The following is a 16,636-nucleotide window of genomic DNA, read 5'->3' as shown; positions in this document are numbered from 1 at the left end:
CCTGGCACCATATACAACACTCTGTGAGCAAAAAAGCCAAAATTCCACTGATGGCACCAGACTTTAAGCCACATATTGATCAGGTCGCTGTTCCTTTTGGCATTCTTGCCTGCTACTGAAGGAATTGAGGAAAACAACATCTATGCTCCTGTCCTTAGAACCAGTTATCCCAGTGCCCTGAAGTCCCTTTTGATTGCCCCCAGACTTTTTGCCGACCTGGGCAACAACAGTGAATAATAATCAGTGTGCTGACTCAGTTCATGAAATTCAGCCTCACCCAGGCTCCAGGGAGGCAGCAGATTTCCCTGTGGAATGGGTCCTTTTGGCACATGGGAGCCTCAGTTCCCCTCAGAAGGCAGTCACCTAGAAAACACCAGAGATTTGCCTTTTCTATGACCAAAGGGGAATACACCATTTAAAATGTCAGGAAATAAATTTAAAAAAATTAAAAATCAAGATTTCTTTGGTTTTCTAGTGACTCAGCAAAAGCAAAATCTGGCCCTATATTTTTAGAAATAAGGAAATTTTAAATTCTTTTCAAGTGCAGCTTCTCACTGCAACATTTTGCTTGATGCAGGTTCATGGCTGACTGCTAAAAAAGAGGAATTCTCTGTTTCAGTTGTCTAATGGGATTTTTTGGCAAGTGTCTTGTTAGAAGGATTGTTTTCTTTAACAATATTGCTGTAGGAATGCATCTTCTAAATAGCCTGCTACATTATTTTGACATGACCTTCATGTCTTTTGAACTTAAAATTTCTGGAGTTCTTTTTCTCCCATTAGAACGCAGTGTTGTTGGGTGTGCTTTTCCTAATATATCTTGATGGATGATCAGGAAAAAAAAGCTGGTGTGTCCAACAGCTTGATAATTTCAGGATCAAAACAGATTTTATATGTTGATTTTCTTTCACTTGCTGATGCATTTTTTTAACCAAGCCGCTGGTGCATAAGATCTAGCCGGCAGCACACAGAACACATTAGGAGAACAAAGGGAATGTGAGATTAAACCAAAAAGAGGCAAGAGCAGCATTTCCTCACTGTTCTGCATGAAGGCAGGAGCTGCTCCAAGACGATGCAAACTCAGTTTTCTTATTGGACTTATGGCCTCTTCCCCTGTCAGATTATTCAAAGGTAAATTTGCTTTTCACTCTGTCAGAAAGACCATTTTCCCCTCAGTGGTATATTCATTTATTAGTAACATTATTTGTAAAATGCTAACATCATTGGCTGCACTGTTATGATGTTATCTCTATGTGCTTCTGTGAGAATATAACAATGTCATGAAGAAAAATGATGTAAAAATGATGTGGGTACATAAAATGGGATTGACAAAATGCAATAAATCACTGCTGGGCTGAGGAACGGACCTGCATGTGTAATGAAATACTTCAGCATTACATCATCGTTTATGTAACATCTGTCAGAGCCTTGTATTTCAGTGCTGCTTTGAATCAGGATAATTTTTTTCTCTCCAATAAAATAGAAAAACAAGCCTCTAGGTTTTGCACATAGAAAACTGTAAAGAAAAAAAAAACAACCCTTAAAATATCTGTTTTAGTTTCAGCCTGAGTAGTTTTGCCATCTCCAACTGGATGCAAATAATGTAATGACTGAGATGCATACAAAAGAATTAGCATCCTAGAGGATGTTTTCAGTTTTATAAGAGAAATGTATTTTTAATATGAAGGGTATTTTTTGACATTATTTCATCCAAGAAGAGTTTTTCTAATTTACATTATTATACATATATTGAAAAAGTCTGGAACCAGACTTTAAACAAAAAAACAGGTGTGAATTTGTGAATTTTATATACTTTAGTGTTATCCACTTCGTGAGTTTTTAAAATTTTTTTTTCAAAGGAGAATTGAATTATCTTTATTGTGGACTTCTGATCTTGTCTCATGCAGATATGTGGGTGCTACATCAGTGTGGATTCCTCCATCCCATGCTGCCAGCAGAGTCTTTCTCTTCCCTAGGGTGGATCATTCTGCCCTGTTCACTTGTCGTGCCAGGCAGGACAACATGATGTGCTCCTGTGTGGTGAGGATTAGTGGAAATGTATTTAATTGGCTGTTGAAATAGATTAAATCAGAAATGTGTCTGCTGCAGAGGTGTCTGGATGACACACTCACCTGTCTGAAATCAGTAGAAATCTTGCCATTAGTTTCTAGGGCTCTTGGCTGTTGCTTTGTGCTCCTTGCCTCTGAAGCCTTTGGGTGTGGTGGTGGTGGTGCTGTGAGGGTGCTGCTGCAGGGTCCAAGCTGCTAGCCCTCTCGGCAGCTGCGTCGCCTTCCCCAAACTTTTGGTGAGTGACAGCCGCCCCGAACGCAGTGCTGGGGCACTGACAAGAACTTGATGTACCTAAAAATAGGCCTGCTTTCTTTTTTTTCAGTACTAGGAGGAGATAGAACCGATTGTCAAAAATAAATCACTGTTTATTTACTTCCTTTTCGTTTATCAAATACCATACAGATAAGGCATGGTTACTGCATTTGTTCGTCTCCCAGGGACCTTTGTATGGTATATTTATCCAGCAGTATAGGACTGGCTGCCACACACATAGACCTGGTTGTTACAGCTATTTTACTTCCCCTCCATATTTTCCCAAGAATGGTAGATCTTGATATACACCAACTAAAATTTTATATCTGAGTTTGTTTTCTGATAGCAGAAAGGCAAAAGGAAGAGGAACAGTCCCAAAACAGCAGTTACTGAAAGCTTGATGAGGTGCAGGTGTCTGGAGTGCTTTTTTCTCTTTCTGAGCAATTGTTTGGGTAACTGAAAATATTATTTCCTTCATTTTGTAAACTAGCAGTGACTTCTATTGATTACATTTGGAGAAGAGAGGTCCTGAAGAGCATTGAAAGTAGTACTGTATAAAACTGGCAAAGGCAGAAGAGGGAAGCAATGGCCATATTATTGAAGGTTAAGATTCTGAGTCAGGATGTCTAATTCCTACTGCTGATTTTCCAGCAGATGACTTAGGGAAAAAAATCACTATCAGGGGTGAAAACTGGCCATGTGCAGGGCCACAATGACTTTTTGGCAGCTGAAGCAAGAGTCGGGTGGTCTAGGATGGAAACCACTCTTTCCAGCACCTGAGGATTTTGGATAAATATGTTTTTCCCTTACAGAAGTATCAGGGCAATGTACCAATGAATTATGGGTTTCCAAGGGCAAGAAGAAACAATTTTACATCTCAGAGGCATGACCATGACATCTTTGATCCTGGACATTGCAGGAGTGGAAGCAGAGGGTCAGGTTATTGAGCAGGGATAGTGCAAGGTTAGAGAACAAGTGCAGGTGGAAGCTAAGATCTTGAGGTGAAAATTGAGTTGTGCTAATGCCATCTCAACCAACTCCCTCTCCTGTAGTGAAAAATAAATGACAGACCTTTGCAATGAGGTGATATCTTCCCACAGGACTTACCATGGAACACCAAGTGAGACCTCCAGTGAGTTTAGCGGCTCCTTCACATTTGCAGTTTCTACCCTCATGCTGTGTAATGGCCACAGTTTGAACAGGTCAATAGAAGGTGAAATTATCTAATGTTGGTAAGGTTTTCTTAGTCCCCTGGGAAAGATAAGCTGACAATGCAAGAATATCTCTAAGCATCATTAACAACTGGCTTCCAAGGAGAAAGTCCTTTGCTAAATATTGTCTGAATGGAAGGTGATTTTTTGAATCTCTGGTTGCCTCAAATTTGGCAGCCGTGTTGAAATTGAGGCTAGTGGGCACTAGCCTATATGGTCAAAGACAATCTCTAATTCAGTGTTTGGCAAGAATTTTGGGCAGTCCTTTACTGTATTGTGCAGGGCAGATGATTTTACTCTTTCATGGACCAATAATGTGTTCAGGATTTAGTCAAGCACTACAGCAGTACTGATACACACCACTGGGACAAGAAAATGAGAATGCCCAGTCTGTCAAGAAGATGAAAGCAATTCTGGAGAAATGAAGGCAGTCACTCAGTGGGGAAAAGGGCTGAAGTGGTGCCTAGGTGGTCAGAGGCACCAGAGTTGGTTCATTACTGCTGCTGGCTGAGACACCCCATTCCTCACAATCCCTAGTGTCCTGTAACTTCACAGCAAGGGCAAGATGCCCGTGTGATTTCACTCTGTATATGAGGAGATGAAGAATGGGTTTTTCCATTTCTATCAGCTTCTGTCTGTAATAACTTTGCAGCCATGCCACCTGTTGGGATGTATGACTACCTACCATTTGCTTGTGTGATGTCTGGTTGAAATTAAGCATGAGTTGATGCTAGGGTCCAGGAACTTCCAGGCTGGCATCTCTTAAAATGGATCCTACTCTCTGAAGTCTGGGGAATGGCTTGAGGTTCCCCTCAGCTCCACCTGCTCCTTTACTGAGCATGGGCAGCTGTCCACCATCACTGCCACTGCTGTCTCCCTGGACAAAGGACTGTAAGTAATCACTGTGGCCACATGAACCTGTGGAATCAGGGAGAGTAACCAACCAGCCTTTGACCATTGCTCAGCAATCAAAGCTTTGAATAATCTTACTGAGTTAATCCACCACCAAGCAAATCTTTTCCTGCTGATGTAACAGATAAAGGAGCAGTAATGATTACAGGGAATGAATTATGTAGAGGATGTATACTAATGGCATTTCAGACTTGTTTTTTTTCACTTCTTGACAGCTGTTTAGCATTTCACAGATGCACATATTGATATTTTTTCCTGTCATTTTTACATCATAAAGCCTCACTTATTTCATAGATCTTCTATTTAATTCAGCCAAGATGAAGCTCAGTTACCTATTTAAAAAGCAGATTGTGGGCAAACAAGGCTTGGAAGGTTTCTTCTTAGAAGAAAAATTGATTGGTTTAATCACAGCTGACGTATGACTATGCCTCCATCCGGCTGTGCTCCCTGCTTCCCTTCCTCACGATTTTGTGGAGCTGTAAGGACAGGTGAAAGGAAAAAGAAGGCAAATCCTCCATCTCCTACACTGGCCTGTGCCCATGCTCCCTATTCTCACTAGGTTGACAGGATTCTTCTGGCAGGAGAAGTATTAAAGTGAATGGCTATCTTGATCAGTTGTTAGACTAAAGATTACCGCCAGCACACCATATATCAGGTCCATGCAAAATATTCAGAGAATTTCTGCTGCCTAAGTTTGTTTCTGCCTTGTTTCTTCTCTGTGCTGACTGCTCAGGGCAACCTTTATTAAGATTGCTGGGCTGTTCCTGACTGATCTTATATTGTGTTTTGTTTCCTTTGAGCTGGTGGTGTCACATGCCAAATTATTCCGTATTTATTGCAGATGATGTCAGAATCATAGAATTATTTGAAAACAATAAGTTTGGGTTATATAGTTTGGTTATTTTTTCACTTTGTTCTCTGCTATTTGATGGTTTGCTTCCAATGTTCCTTCCTGCTGACTTCCAATAGAGGTTTCTTGCTTTATAAACAACTGAATTGATTTCCAATATAGATTTTTACTTCCTTGAAAACAGACCTTCTCCGGGGAAATTGGCAGTTCTCTCTGTATGTATTTTCCTATTTGTATTTACTTGGAGGGGTTTGAAGCCCAAAGACAAGATTTATGTCAACAAATCCCTTTTCCTCTTATCCAATTTAGCTGTTTTAACATAATGCAATCATTTTTTAAATCAAACTGATGGAGCGCTTCCTAAAGGCATTACACCAACTGTATATCTGGAATCATATTTGCCTTCTTTTATTGCATTAGCACTAGGCTTGAACTTTTCAAATTTGTATTGTGCTTTGCAGAACTTCTCGGGATACTTGAAGCAGTTTATAGCCAGAATCTGGAAATTTTTAAAAAAAGACTGGAGAGTGAATTGTAGAGCAAAGGACGTGTAGAAATGAGATTTTAGTTTCATGGAACAAATAGAAATTAGAAAGAGTAAGCAAGAGGAATATTGCATTTTCTGGGTGCATCTGGAGGCACTGCGGGGGGGGTCGCTGTGTTACAACGCTGATCTTGGGTGTCTCACAAGGCTTTCTAAAATGTTTCATTTCTGCTCTTTGAAGAAGGTGCCAAGTAAGGACCTGACATACAGCAAAAGCGTATGGGCAGAGAGTACCCAGGACAATCTACTTAACACCTGGGATATAATGTGATGGTGTCTCTGCACTGACTTTTGGCAAATCATCTCTTGTTATTTGAACGTTGTCTTTCTTTTCACAGTATAGTCTGACACTATCAGGCATCCTTCTCAAGATAGGCTTGTAATACCATTGAGGGGAATTTTCAAAAACACAACCAAGATTCTCATGTTTATCTGTGCTTTGTAATATCTCCTCCCTTGTTCTTGTGTGCTTATTTCAGTGGTAATTCTTGGTCATACAGAGCAGTGGGTAGTTTGGAACAAGCTAGCTAAAATAAGATCAAGAACATACAGTGAAAGGGAAGAAGAAAGCTCAGATGAAATTGATTCAGGTGCAGAAGTGAGTTGCCCAAGCTCTGGGAGGGAGAGATATGTTGGTCCAACAACCGTGTGCTTGAACAGGACCAAACTATGTCTAGTTTTCAGGGAGCTTGTGTGAAACCCTTCCAGTTTCTCAGTGCTTGAAGCACAGTTAAACCACAGCTAACTCCTTGCCTGTTACTGTGATGTCACTGAGATGGTGAAATTCCCATCAGAGCTGGATGCTTTAGGGTACTGCTGAAAGATTGTGGAATTAATCTGTTGGTGTCTTTTTGTAACTCTTCTCATCTTCCAGAGCAGATGCCAAGTAATCCTTTCATAAGTTCTGTCCCTTTCACAAGCACTGGTAGACAAATGGGTGCAAGGGAGGTTCTCGGGATAAGACTGGGCCCAATAAATCACATTAAAGAAGAGTAGTAAGCCAGCAGGGGAGCAGAGGGTCCTTGCAGTTGCATTTCCTGTGCTGCGAGTCTAAGCCTGTCTCTGTTTCAAAAGCATTTTTTTCCATTCCCCACCCTCTCAAAATATCACAACCAGCTGTTGGAGAGTAGCTTAACAACTAAAAAATTAATATCAGATTATGACTAATAAATTGGCAGAAGACAGGTGACAGCTTGAGAGCATTCTCTATTTTAAGTGCAAACTTTAAATTTTAATAAGCAAATAAAATTACAGTGATAAAACCCATTTTGAGGTCTCTACTGCAATTTTAGGAATAAGACTACTTTAAAAAAAGGTAGTCCACTGCCTGCAGATGGCACTTAGATGAACAGCTGGGCTCCCACTGTAGACAATTAAAAGGATGCTTATGGTATTTTCCTGACACACAGATCCTATCAGGTAGGCAGGTATGCCTGGAAGACATGAGCACAGCCTTGTGCCCAACTGAAGGATCAAAGAAACTTGTACGCTGGCACATGGCTGAAATTTTTGGTGGTCAAGTGGTAAATTCTGATGGTTTGGTGATCCTTCACAAATCGACTGAAGGAGAAGGTATGGTTAATGGAGGATGCTCAGGAAAGGTCCCTAGTCTGAGTCCAGTTGGTAATGAATATTCAAAACATGAGTGGTGTGATGTCCACTGATACTTTTGCTCCTTTTGCCCTATCCTCTCTATGGCTTGTGTGGCTTAGCTCCTCCCTCTGGAATAAGCACAGTGCAAAGGGAAGTTAACTGCTGCTGAATTCTTACTTGGTGCACACATTTTCTGAAAAACCAAGAAGTTTGTGGTGTTGCAGAGGTGTCTGGCCTAACTGACATGGTTCTTGCTGACACTGCATTAAACCACCCCCATGGATGGCTGCAACACCCTCTCTGAGATGATGTTTCTTAGTTGTTACTAGGACATATAAAACATCCTCTCAGCCTATTGACTACCCACATGAGCAATTTACTTACAGTCTGTTACTATTGATTATATTAGGAAAGATGAAAAATAGGAAACCAGCATTGCAGAGAATAGGTCAATTGGTAAGGGCTCCCTCTCCAAATTAGCTGTTTTAAAATTCAATATATATATGAACATAAAAATCTGGTCTTAGGGGGAAAAAATACTTCACACAATTTGTTCTCCTCACTTTTTATTGTTAAGGTTTTCAAGGGAAACATGAAGGTGTAGAGTGCTTGACCTCTTGCCAAATGATTAATAACATATTTTTACCTCAGATAATCACATTTTGTCACAATTTCAAACTGCAACAAATTATCAGTATGTCCCACATGTATTTCATCTCGCCATATATCAACAATGTAGTGTTTCTCTGTGTGTTTTTTTTGAAATCTGAATGGTCTTGATAGAGAAATAGAATAGAAGTACCTGAACTGCAGTATCCTGCACATTTTTTCATGCTTTTCCCTTTCTGTGTCATATGCAATGGATAACTGAATGATCATATTGATGGCAAAATCCCAGAGACTGTTAAAAATCCCACAGCAAAGCTGTGTTGGGAAAGCAGGACTGCCTTCCTGCCCTACAGTATGATCCTCCTTCCTCACAGAGGAACTCCATACTGATTACCTCCCAGCCACTCACCAGTGCCAAACTACATCTAATTGTCTGTCTGTTGTCCCCTGGGTTTATTTCAATCCTGAATTTTGAAAGGTGGTATTATGTTCTTAATGGAATGTGCACATTGCTATGTGTACTGAAATAGGACTGAAATGCATAGACTGGGGAAAGCAGGGCTCATACCCAACACTTAGGTGACCATTTTTGTGGCACAAATGGCAGCTCATATTCATGTCTTGTAAATGAATTTGTATTCATCACATACAAAATGCACCTGGAAAATCAGTATGTGAGCAGGGAGTGGGAAACTTGTCCTCTCCTCTGCTCCCCAGCTTCTTGCAGCACCTTCATTACTTACACTGTAATGTCACCTCTGATGTCAGTGTGTTTTAACTCAACAGTTAAATCTGCCACAGGAAATCAGTAGCAAACTGTCCTAACTTGATTTTCCTAACCTGGGGACCTCCTTCACCACTGTCTTCCCAGCATATAGATTTTCAGATGTCATTTTTCCCCTGATGTGGTTATGAAAGGGTGCTGTTTTGTATGACCTTACAGATCTGCTGACAGGGTAAAGAAACCTAAGTCAAATTGTGTTTTCTTTTTCTTCACCCAGAAATTTATTTACAAGCAGGGGACTCACTCATGATTATGGTTGGGTGTTTTGCTCTACTAATGTTGTCATGAGGTTTAAAATAAAGGTTAGAAATTGTATCAAGATGTGCATGACCCCAGAGTTTAGGGCAGATGTGGGTTTGATGCGGATTTTGGTTCTCTGAGTGTATGTGGATCTTGTTTCTCTGTATTGGGAAGCTCAGGGGGGCAGGGGGCTGTGCTTGGTCATGGGACCTCTGCTCTCTTCATGCTTTGCCTGCCTGGGATGAAAAGCTTTTGAGATTGCTGTTGAGATAGAGAGCAGGATTTTGAGAAACCCACTGTTCGGAATATCTTTCCAAAACTGACCTGGACTCCAGCCAGCATACTGGGGAGAAAGCCTGAGTGCCTTGAACATTGAAAGAAGTGTGAGAGAGAGGTGTCTGCTGCCAGTGGCTCATCCACCGGAGCCTAGTGACTCAGTGAGCACTAGGAGTGCTGTGGGGATCCTGGGAGCAGGGCTGTCCCCTGAAGCCCCTGAACCTTGGCCCCAGTGCTCCTCAGCCTCCCCCTTCACAGCTGGAAGGGCACTGAAGCTGGCATGGCTCTTCTCTCTCTTTCCCGCCCTGGAAACCCAACAGGTGGTGTCTCCAGCCCTTTAATGGATACAGCTTGGAGACACACTTGCACTGTCGCAGTAACGACCAATGCTAACACACAGCAAACGCTGCATGCTGTCACAGAGGAATGTTATGTTACATTTTATTACTGGAAAAATTATAATTTTGCCCCTTGCTGGTGTGGTGGGAACACTGTTTTCTTTGCACTTACCTGCTTCTGACTACCTTTCATGTTCTCTTCAGCTGTTGAGATACATTGTTTATGGTATATAATGTATTTCAAGTTATTTTGGTCTAATAGTACATTCTAAAAATCTTACAATTTAATGGCCCCTGAAATCCTGTTGTAATCCAGTTGTTGTCCTCTCTCAACTTAATAATTTCTATTTGCCGATACTGCATATAGTGAAAGAAATTTTTGCTAACAGGCACATGTACATGAATAGTTTTCTTCAGCTAACTGATAGCAAACCCTGCATTATGCCCCCTTTTCCTCATGTCCCTGTCCCTCAAGCGCAGTGTGGCAGGCTATGTACTGCCCTGACAGCTCCAGCAGTGCTACCTGCACCATCAGCTCCTGCTCCCACCCCTGGGCATGCACCTTGAACATCCATCTTTACACGCACAAGCTTGGGGTGCAGATGATCAGAGGGTGATACCTGGGGGCAGAACCAGTGTGGGCTGTGGAGCAATGGCTGTGGGAGCAGGATAACAGCAGGGCTAGGGAATCTGAGAACAATGTGATTACTGTGGCTACTTACATGCTAAATATTGTGATGATTATTAAATAATGCTTAATGAAATTGGGTCCTGGGATTTGGCTGCAGAATCCCCAGCCTGCCTGGAGTAGCTGTACATCAGATGGGAGGTAACTAATTTTATACTAGTCCTGGTGGTGTTGTGTGGACATTTGGTGTTAAGAATAAATGAGTTGTCAGTGTGGGAACCAGTCCAGGTCCTGGAGATGGCAATGCCAAAACCAAGTCTCTTAGAACAAAATTTGGGATTAGTACATGTGAGCAGGTAGTGTTGACATCTTGGAATGGACTGAACATAGACATCACCTTAATCTCCCCCAGGCACATCTACTCTGTGTTTTGTAGTGGTTTTGTAAGTGACTGTCTGCCCTTGTGTGTGCTGATTGATGGGAAAAGATAAGGACCTTCCAAGTGACACCTGCCTTAAACAAACAGTGACAAATGAAGACCAAATCACACTGTTTTTAGAGATGTCACTGGATGAAAGTTTATCCTCCTCAGAGTGTCTCCATGGATCTGTGACATTTCACAGGCCTGTAGGGGGGGAATGGAATGTGGGCTTTGGATGTTTCATCCTGCTAATATGGGTCTTTGTTGTGGCATTTACCATGTCTTAAAGGAAAATTCTAGTGATTTTTCAAAATTCTACCAGTTATTGAAAGCAGTTGAATTACTTTTGAAAAAAAAACCTAGAATGTTGTATTTATGAGACCAATCATCAATCAGGAAAAGAAAGAAAGAAAACCCAACAACCCAGGAAGGCAAATGGTGATAAAGATCCCACATAAAGTCACTTTTCTCAGCAGGCAGAAAGTCTGATGAACTGAAATGGAAAGTCCTTCTCATTGATTTCACTGGGAAAAGTAATTGACTTTGAACTCTTTGAATAAGTTGCAATCTGTATTTAATTTCTTGTCCAAGAAAGAGAATGTAATTTTGTTTTTCTTGTGACTGCTATTAGCCTTAATGTCAGTTGCACAGCTGAATCTCTTGCATCAAGCTCCAAATTTACCCCTGATGTCAGCATGCTTCGGAATAAAGCAAAAATCAGCCTTTCATCTCTCAGTTGCTTAAAGGATCATGCCATAATACCACATTTATTAATTCCAAATCTCTTTTGTCTGTACATGCACAAATGAAGCTAAGTACTCTGAAGAAAGGCAGAGAAAGTATAAAGACTGTAATTTAACTTTTAGACACTAATGCAACATACTAACTGAAAATACTCTGAGACTTTTAGCAAACATACACATTTTTGCCCTTGCACTGCCTGAATGGAGAGATTCAGCACTTCAGGCTGTCAAGGGGGCAGATATGAACTGCTGGCTTTCTCACAGGGCCACATTAACTTTTGAACGACATGGACACAGTGCTAAGTTTGTCATCAGTTCCGCATGGACAGGGAGACCCGCAATGACCCCATCTGACCAGCGGAGCCACAGAACAGTTTCCTCATGCAGGTGCATTTGGGTAAGATCAGGTCAGTTTTGTACTGGGACAGCCATCTGAGGGCAGAAGAGCTGTGCTTGAGCTTGTGCACCTTGTCTTGGCTGTCCCAGTATGAAGCATCTGATCCTGCAGGCCTTCCTGACACAGGCATCTTACATGTGCCCTTGCTGTCCACATTCCCTGGGTATGTACAATCTGTCTGTAAAAACTCCTGTCTTCTTGCCCTGTCACATAGACTTGTTTAGCCAAAGACTATGAGGAAAAGAAATCAGTTTTGATAATTAAGCTTTAATGATTTACACTGGCAGTCTGGGGACATTGCACTTTCAATCACCAACACAAACAAGATCAGGTCATCTAGAAAGACATTTTTATGGAAGAAATAATGAGTCTTTTTAAGGCTCCAGATAGCAATGTGTGCTGGAAGAGCAGCAAATGTTAAATATCAACCCACTTGAAAGATCCTTTAAAATTACAGAAAAATGAAAACAGACCATTCTGTGAATGAGAAATGGGGGGTTATTTGTTTGCATTAATCAGCCCTTGTTGTAAAAATTAGGGGGAAAAGGCAGTCCAGATTGTTTTTGAGGTCTTCTGACAGGGAGAAACAGTGATCTTGAGGTGTGGATTGGTGAGGTGGCCATGCCTGGGTCCCTGAAGAGGCGCCTTTTTTAAACAGGACAGAATGTCTCTCCCATGCACATAGTTTCACAAATAAAAGAGTCTAAGGGAAACTGGAAATATGGATGACAAATATATTTAAAAGTGGTGGTAAACTATCTTAAATGCCTATTTTCTCAGAGAAAGGAAAAAATGTGATCTAAATACTTTTGCTTCCCAAGAGAATGTGTTCTTGTGTGCAGAGTAGAAAATCCGAAGAACTTTTGTTTTTCCCAGAAGTGTTGTTGTTTGTCTAATACTTTCTTGCATTTTTCTGATAAAAACAGAAGATGAGCTAAAGTATTTCTGCACACAATATAAAACGTGGCATTAGTGTATTCCAGGGAACCTCAGACTGCAGGAACAATCTGGATGTAGATGTTCACATCTGACTTTGTGAGGTCCAATATTCTGTGCTGTTTTTCATTGTTTGTTTTCTTTTTGTTTTTCATGACAATCGGTTTACAGATTTGCTCCACAAATTCTGGCAGCTTAATTTTGTTCCTGCAAGGACCTTTTTGTACCAGTGGAGTACTAGTTATGATCTTTTTTTTTCACCTCTTTCTTCCTCAGTCATATGCTTTTCTTTTAATACTTCATATTAAGTTCTTTGAATATTGTCATCATGTTAATCTCAAAATTCTTTTTGTCTATTTTCATGGGCATATACTAAGAAGTTCTAAGAACTTATTTTCTGTAGCCCCACTGAAAATTTTACAAGCTACTTTGCATCAAGTTCTGCTACAGAATTTTTCTTTTCCTTATTAACAAAATTGTCATTTATCTTTCTTTAGTATGTGCTGTCACAGGCTGTTTTGTTTGACAACATGACTCTTATCCCTGACAACGACAAAAATTTTGCTATCAGTATTGAAATCCTGTGAATGTCAGAACAAATAGGACAATCTGGGAAGTTGTGGAGTAGCTCCACTGTAAAGGTCAAACCTATAGATACTGCACTGGCTGAACAATATACAGCACTTCAAGGACTCAGAATATCCTAAGTTAATGAGTAGCTAACTAAACCCAGAAGTAATTTTTGAACACAAAGGCCCAAGGTGATGCACCTGAGGTTGTTTTTACTAGCATTACCAGTTTTACTTGTGTATCATAAAGGCTGTCATGAAATCCATGGCTTTCCAGCATCTCTTATCTTTCAAAACAAGCCCTAAACCTTTCTGTGTAGCTAAAGCAAACACGGACCCAGCCATTATAGTAAGCAGATATGACTTGCCAGAAAGACTTAGTGCCATGTCTGGGTAATCCTCTTCTCTACAACAAAGACCCCCTCCTGGTTTTGAGATTTTGTCAGAGGCCGTGATATATAGCCGGCTCTGTGATGAATAATTCCCTATCCACCATTGCTTCTGTGTAACAGGCTGCACCACCAAGCAGGTTTTTACTACTGATTTTTAGTTAAGATATTCTCTGGAGCTCTTGATGCTGTTGACTGGGCACTGTTGCTTTGATGGCAGCAGGTAACGTGAGTGGGCCATAGTTTTAGTCCATTCATGGCAGAAACAGAATAAGCTGAAGAAATATTGCTAGACTGACACATGTTTCTTGAAGTTTTACCTGTTTTCTGTCTTCTTCAGTGTGTTCATCAGACATTTCCTTTTCATGGCCCATATGCGATTGTGGAATCTCAGCACTTCAGCATCCGAGCTGTGTTTATTCTTACAAGATACCATGACTAGAGCATTGTTTTAATCCTTAAATTTTTTAAAGAGTGAAAAATTAGTTAATAATTACAGTTACTAAGTGGCTTAATGAAGATCACAGAGCTATTGTGGGCCAGGAAGTCCTAAATCCAAAAGTCATGGTAAATTACTCTATTCTTCTTCCATGACTGTGTGAAGAGACATTTTCTAGTCATAAGGGACAGCCTTACCAACAGGCTGATAATATATTAATATTTTTGTCATGTGGGCCTAGTGCAAGCTGGCAGAGCCCTTGGACAGTGCTTCCACCTGGAAGGGTGTGAGGACTTTTGTCTTTGGAAACTTTGCTCTTGAAGAGAGACATTTGATGGAAGGGAACTTATATTTTCTCCTGGTTGCTGTTTCTGAGGAAATGTGGATTGAAGCAACATACAGCAAGATGAGCTTTCATGTATTTTCACCAGATTATTTGTAGACATAGAAATCGGATGTAGGCATTTTCTGTGCATTGCATCCTAATTTCTGGGTGTACTGTGATTATCTTCTGGCGAACCTGAAACAGCAAAGAAAAACACACTTGTTCACTCCTCTCCTGTTGAGAAGCAGAGGAAGTGGTTATTCAAATGGTCACAGACATTTAATTTCCAGAGATGGCTTCAGATTAACATATCTCTAATCAAGATTTTCTGAGATTCTCTTTGGATTAAAGGAGATGTATTTCTGCATGGCCCAGTGCTGAAGCTGTACCATATGTAGGTGATTGACTTCATGCTTGTGGTGGTTTGACCAGGAAGGAGTGGGAATTCTGGGAAGCTGTGGTCAAACCAATGAAGGTTTTGGGTTTGAGACTGGCACCTGGTGTAGCCAGTGGGGTTTGGACACACCTCCGAGAATACACAGGGGTTAAAAAGCAGGGCACTGCCCTTGGCACTCTCTCTTGGGACGTCGCTGTGAAGAGGTCAGATCACCCTCCCCTGTCCAGCCTTGCTGCTGGGCGGGGGAGGGGCAGCCATGCGGTAGGCCCAGGGCCTGGACAGAGATGGGGGTGAGAAAGCTCTCAAGGATGGAAGGGTGGAGGAGCCCCAAGAGACATCGGGCAGCCATTCCCCCCCCCCCCCCCCCCCCGTCGGCGAGACGGAATGTGATAGCAGCCAGCCCAGGAGGAGGAAGGTGGGGGGAAGGGTGCAGCCCGGCCGGCCGCAGCAGCAGCAGGTGTGGGAGTATCATCGTTCTGAGATAGACAGAGACTGAAAGTTTTAACCCCTTTCTTTCATGATTGGGGCCTTGCAAAAATGCTAATCCTCCTCGAAGCTGAATAAGAAGGGAGATAAGAGATGAGATGAGACAAGGACCTGGCCCGAAGGACGTGGAGATGATTGGATGGGGAGAGATGATTTGGAGCGGCCTTTTGGCTGGACTTTTCTTGTGGCCATGGACTCAGTTGTTCCTGTGACACAGAGACTGCATTTAGGGGGAGGCAGTGCCTCAGAACCAGGAGGGTTCTTCGTGAGGACCCCCCGGCCCCAGGGGGTTGGAAAAATATGGGGGGGACAGATGTCCCAAAGCAGAGACTGTGCCTTTTTGGAGTGAGACAAGGCATCCTTGAAAGACAACCCTAAAAGCAGCTCTGGCCATGCGCAGTGGTGAGAGCACTGGGCATGGAAGGAAGATGTCACAAGCGGCAAAAGGACTTTTTCCGGGCGGTGCCGAAGTGACAGGGAAGCACATGAGGTTTCAGTGTGTTTCCAGGGGAAGCCTATGGAACAAGAAGGACTCCTTTCCTCTTCATGAACTGCAGTTTGAGTATACTAAAATGTGGGGCCAAGGCTGGGCAGTTGATGATTTGGGAGAATGTATCGGATTGGGAAAGTCAGGTAGTGGGGAGAGGGGAAAGTGGTTTTTGTAAGGTTTTCAATTTTTTTTTTCTTTTCCTTATAGTCTTTCCCTATTTTCCTGTAGTTTAGGTAATAAAGTCTTCTTTATGTTTAAGCTAAAGCCTGTTTTGCTTATTCCTGGTCACATCTCACAGCAGACACCAGGGTGAGGGCATTTTCATGGGGGGCACTGGCTCTGTGCCAGGCTCAAACCATGACAATGCTTCATCAAAATCTTTGAATCCATCTGTCTTCTTTGGGGAAAAAAAAAATTGGAAAGTTCATGGATGGGTTAGTACTGAGTGGTCTGGAAGAATGGTTGGTCATGGGGAAGCATTACAGAGCTGAGGTGGCTGTAATGCTTAGATGTGTCCTAAACCTCATATTACTCAGCACTGTTATCAGAATATTTCTTTTTGCAAATATAGAAGAGTTTCCTTTTATAATTGTATGCCACCCCAAGGGTTGCTGAGGGCCACCACACTGATTAGTAATTTTTGCTGGGTCAACAGAGTCAGAAGGACTTTCACCTAAACCAAGTAAGACTTAGTGTATAAAAAGTCAGTCATAGCCCAAAGACAGCCAATTACTATCCTT

At 41.7% G+C, this 16,636-nt stretch overlaps 1 long non-coding RNA gene across 1 annotated transcript in view; it reads left to right on the top strand.

Annotated features, from left to right (window-relative positions):
* The first annotated feature begins 613 nt into the window (after window positions 1-613).
* The window catches only part of LOC141727157 (uncharacterized), a 54,505-nt gene continuing 38,482 nt past the window's right edge, over window positions 614-16,636 (top strand). Inside the window, exon 1 of the long non-coding RNA XR_012578204.1 lies at window positions 614-1,128. This is a non-coding gene — a long non-coding RNA (uncharacterized LOC141727157). The remainder of the gene's footprint in view (window positions 1,129-16,636) is intronic.

The sequence above is a fragment of the Zonotrichia albicollis genome, chromosome Z (genome assembly GCF_047830755.1).
Source record: "Zonotrichia albicollis isolate bZonAlb1 chromosome Z, bZonAlb1.hap1, whole genome shotgun sequence".
In the NCBI taxonomy this organism is placed as follows: domain Eukaryota; kingdom Metazoa; phylum Chordata; class Aves; order Passeriformes; family Passerellidae; genus Zonotrichia; species Zonotrichia albicollis.
Note: the sequence above shows the minus strand (reverse complement) of the source record. Positions and strands in the feature narration are given on the sequence as shown.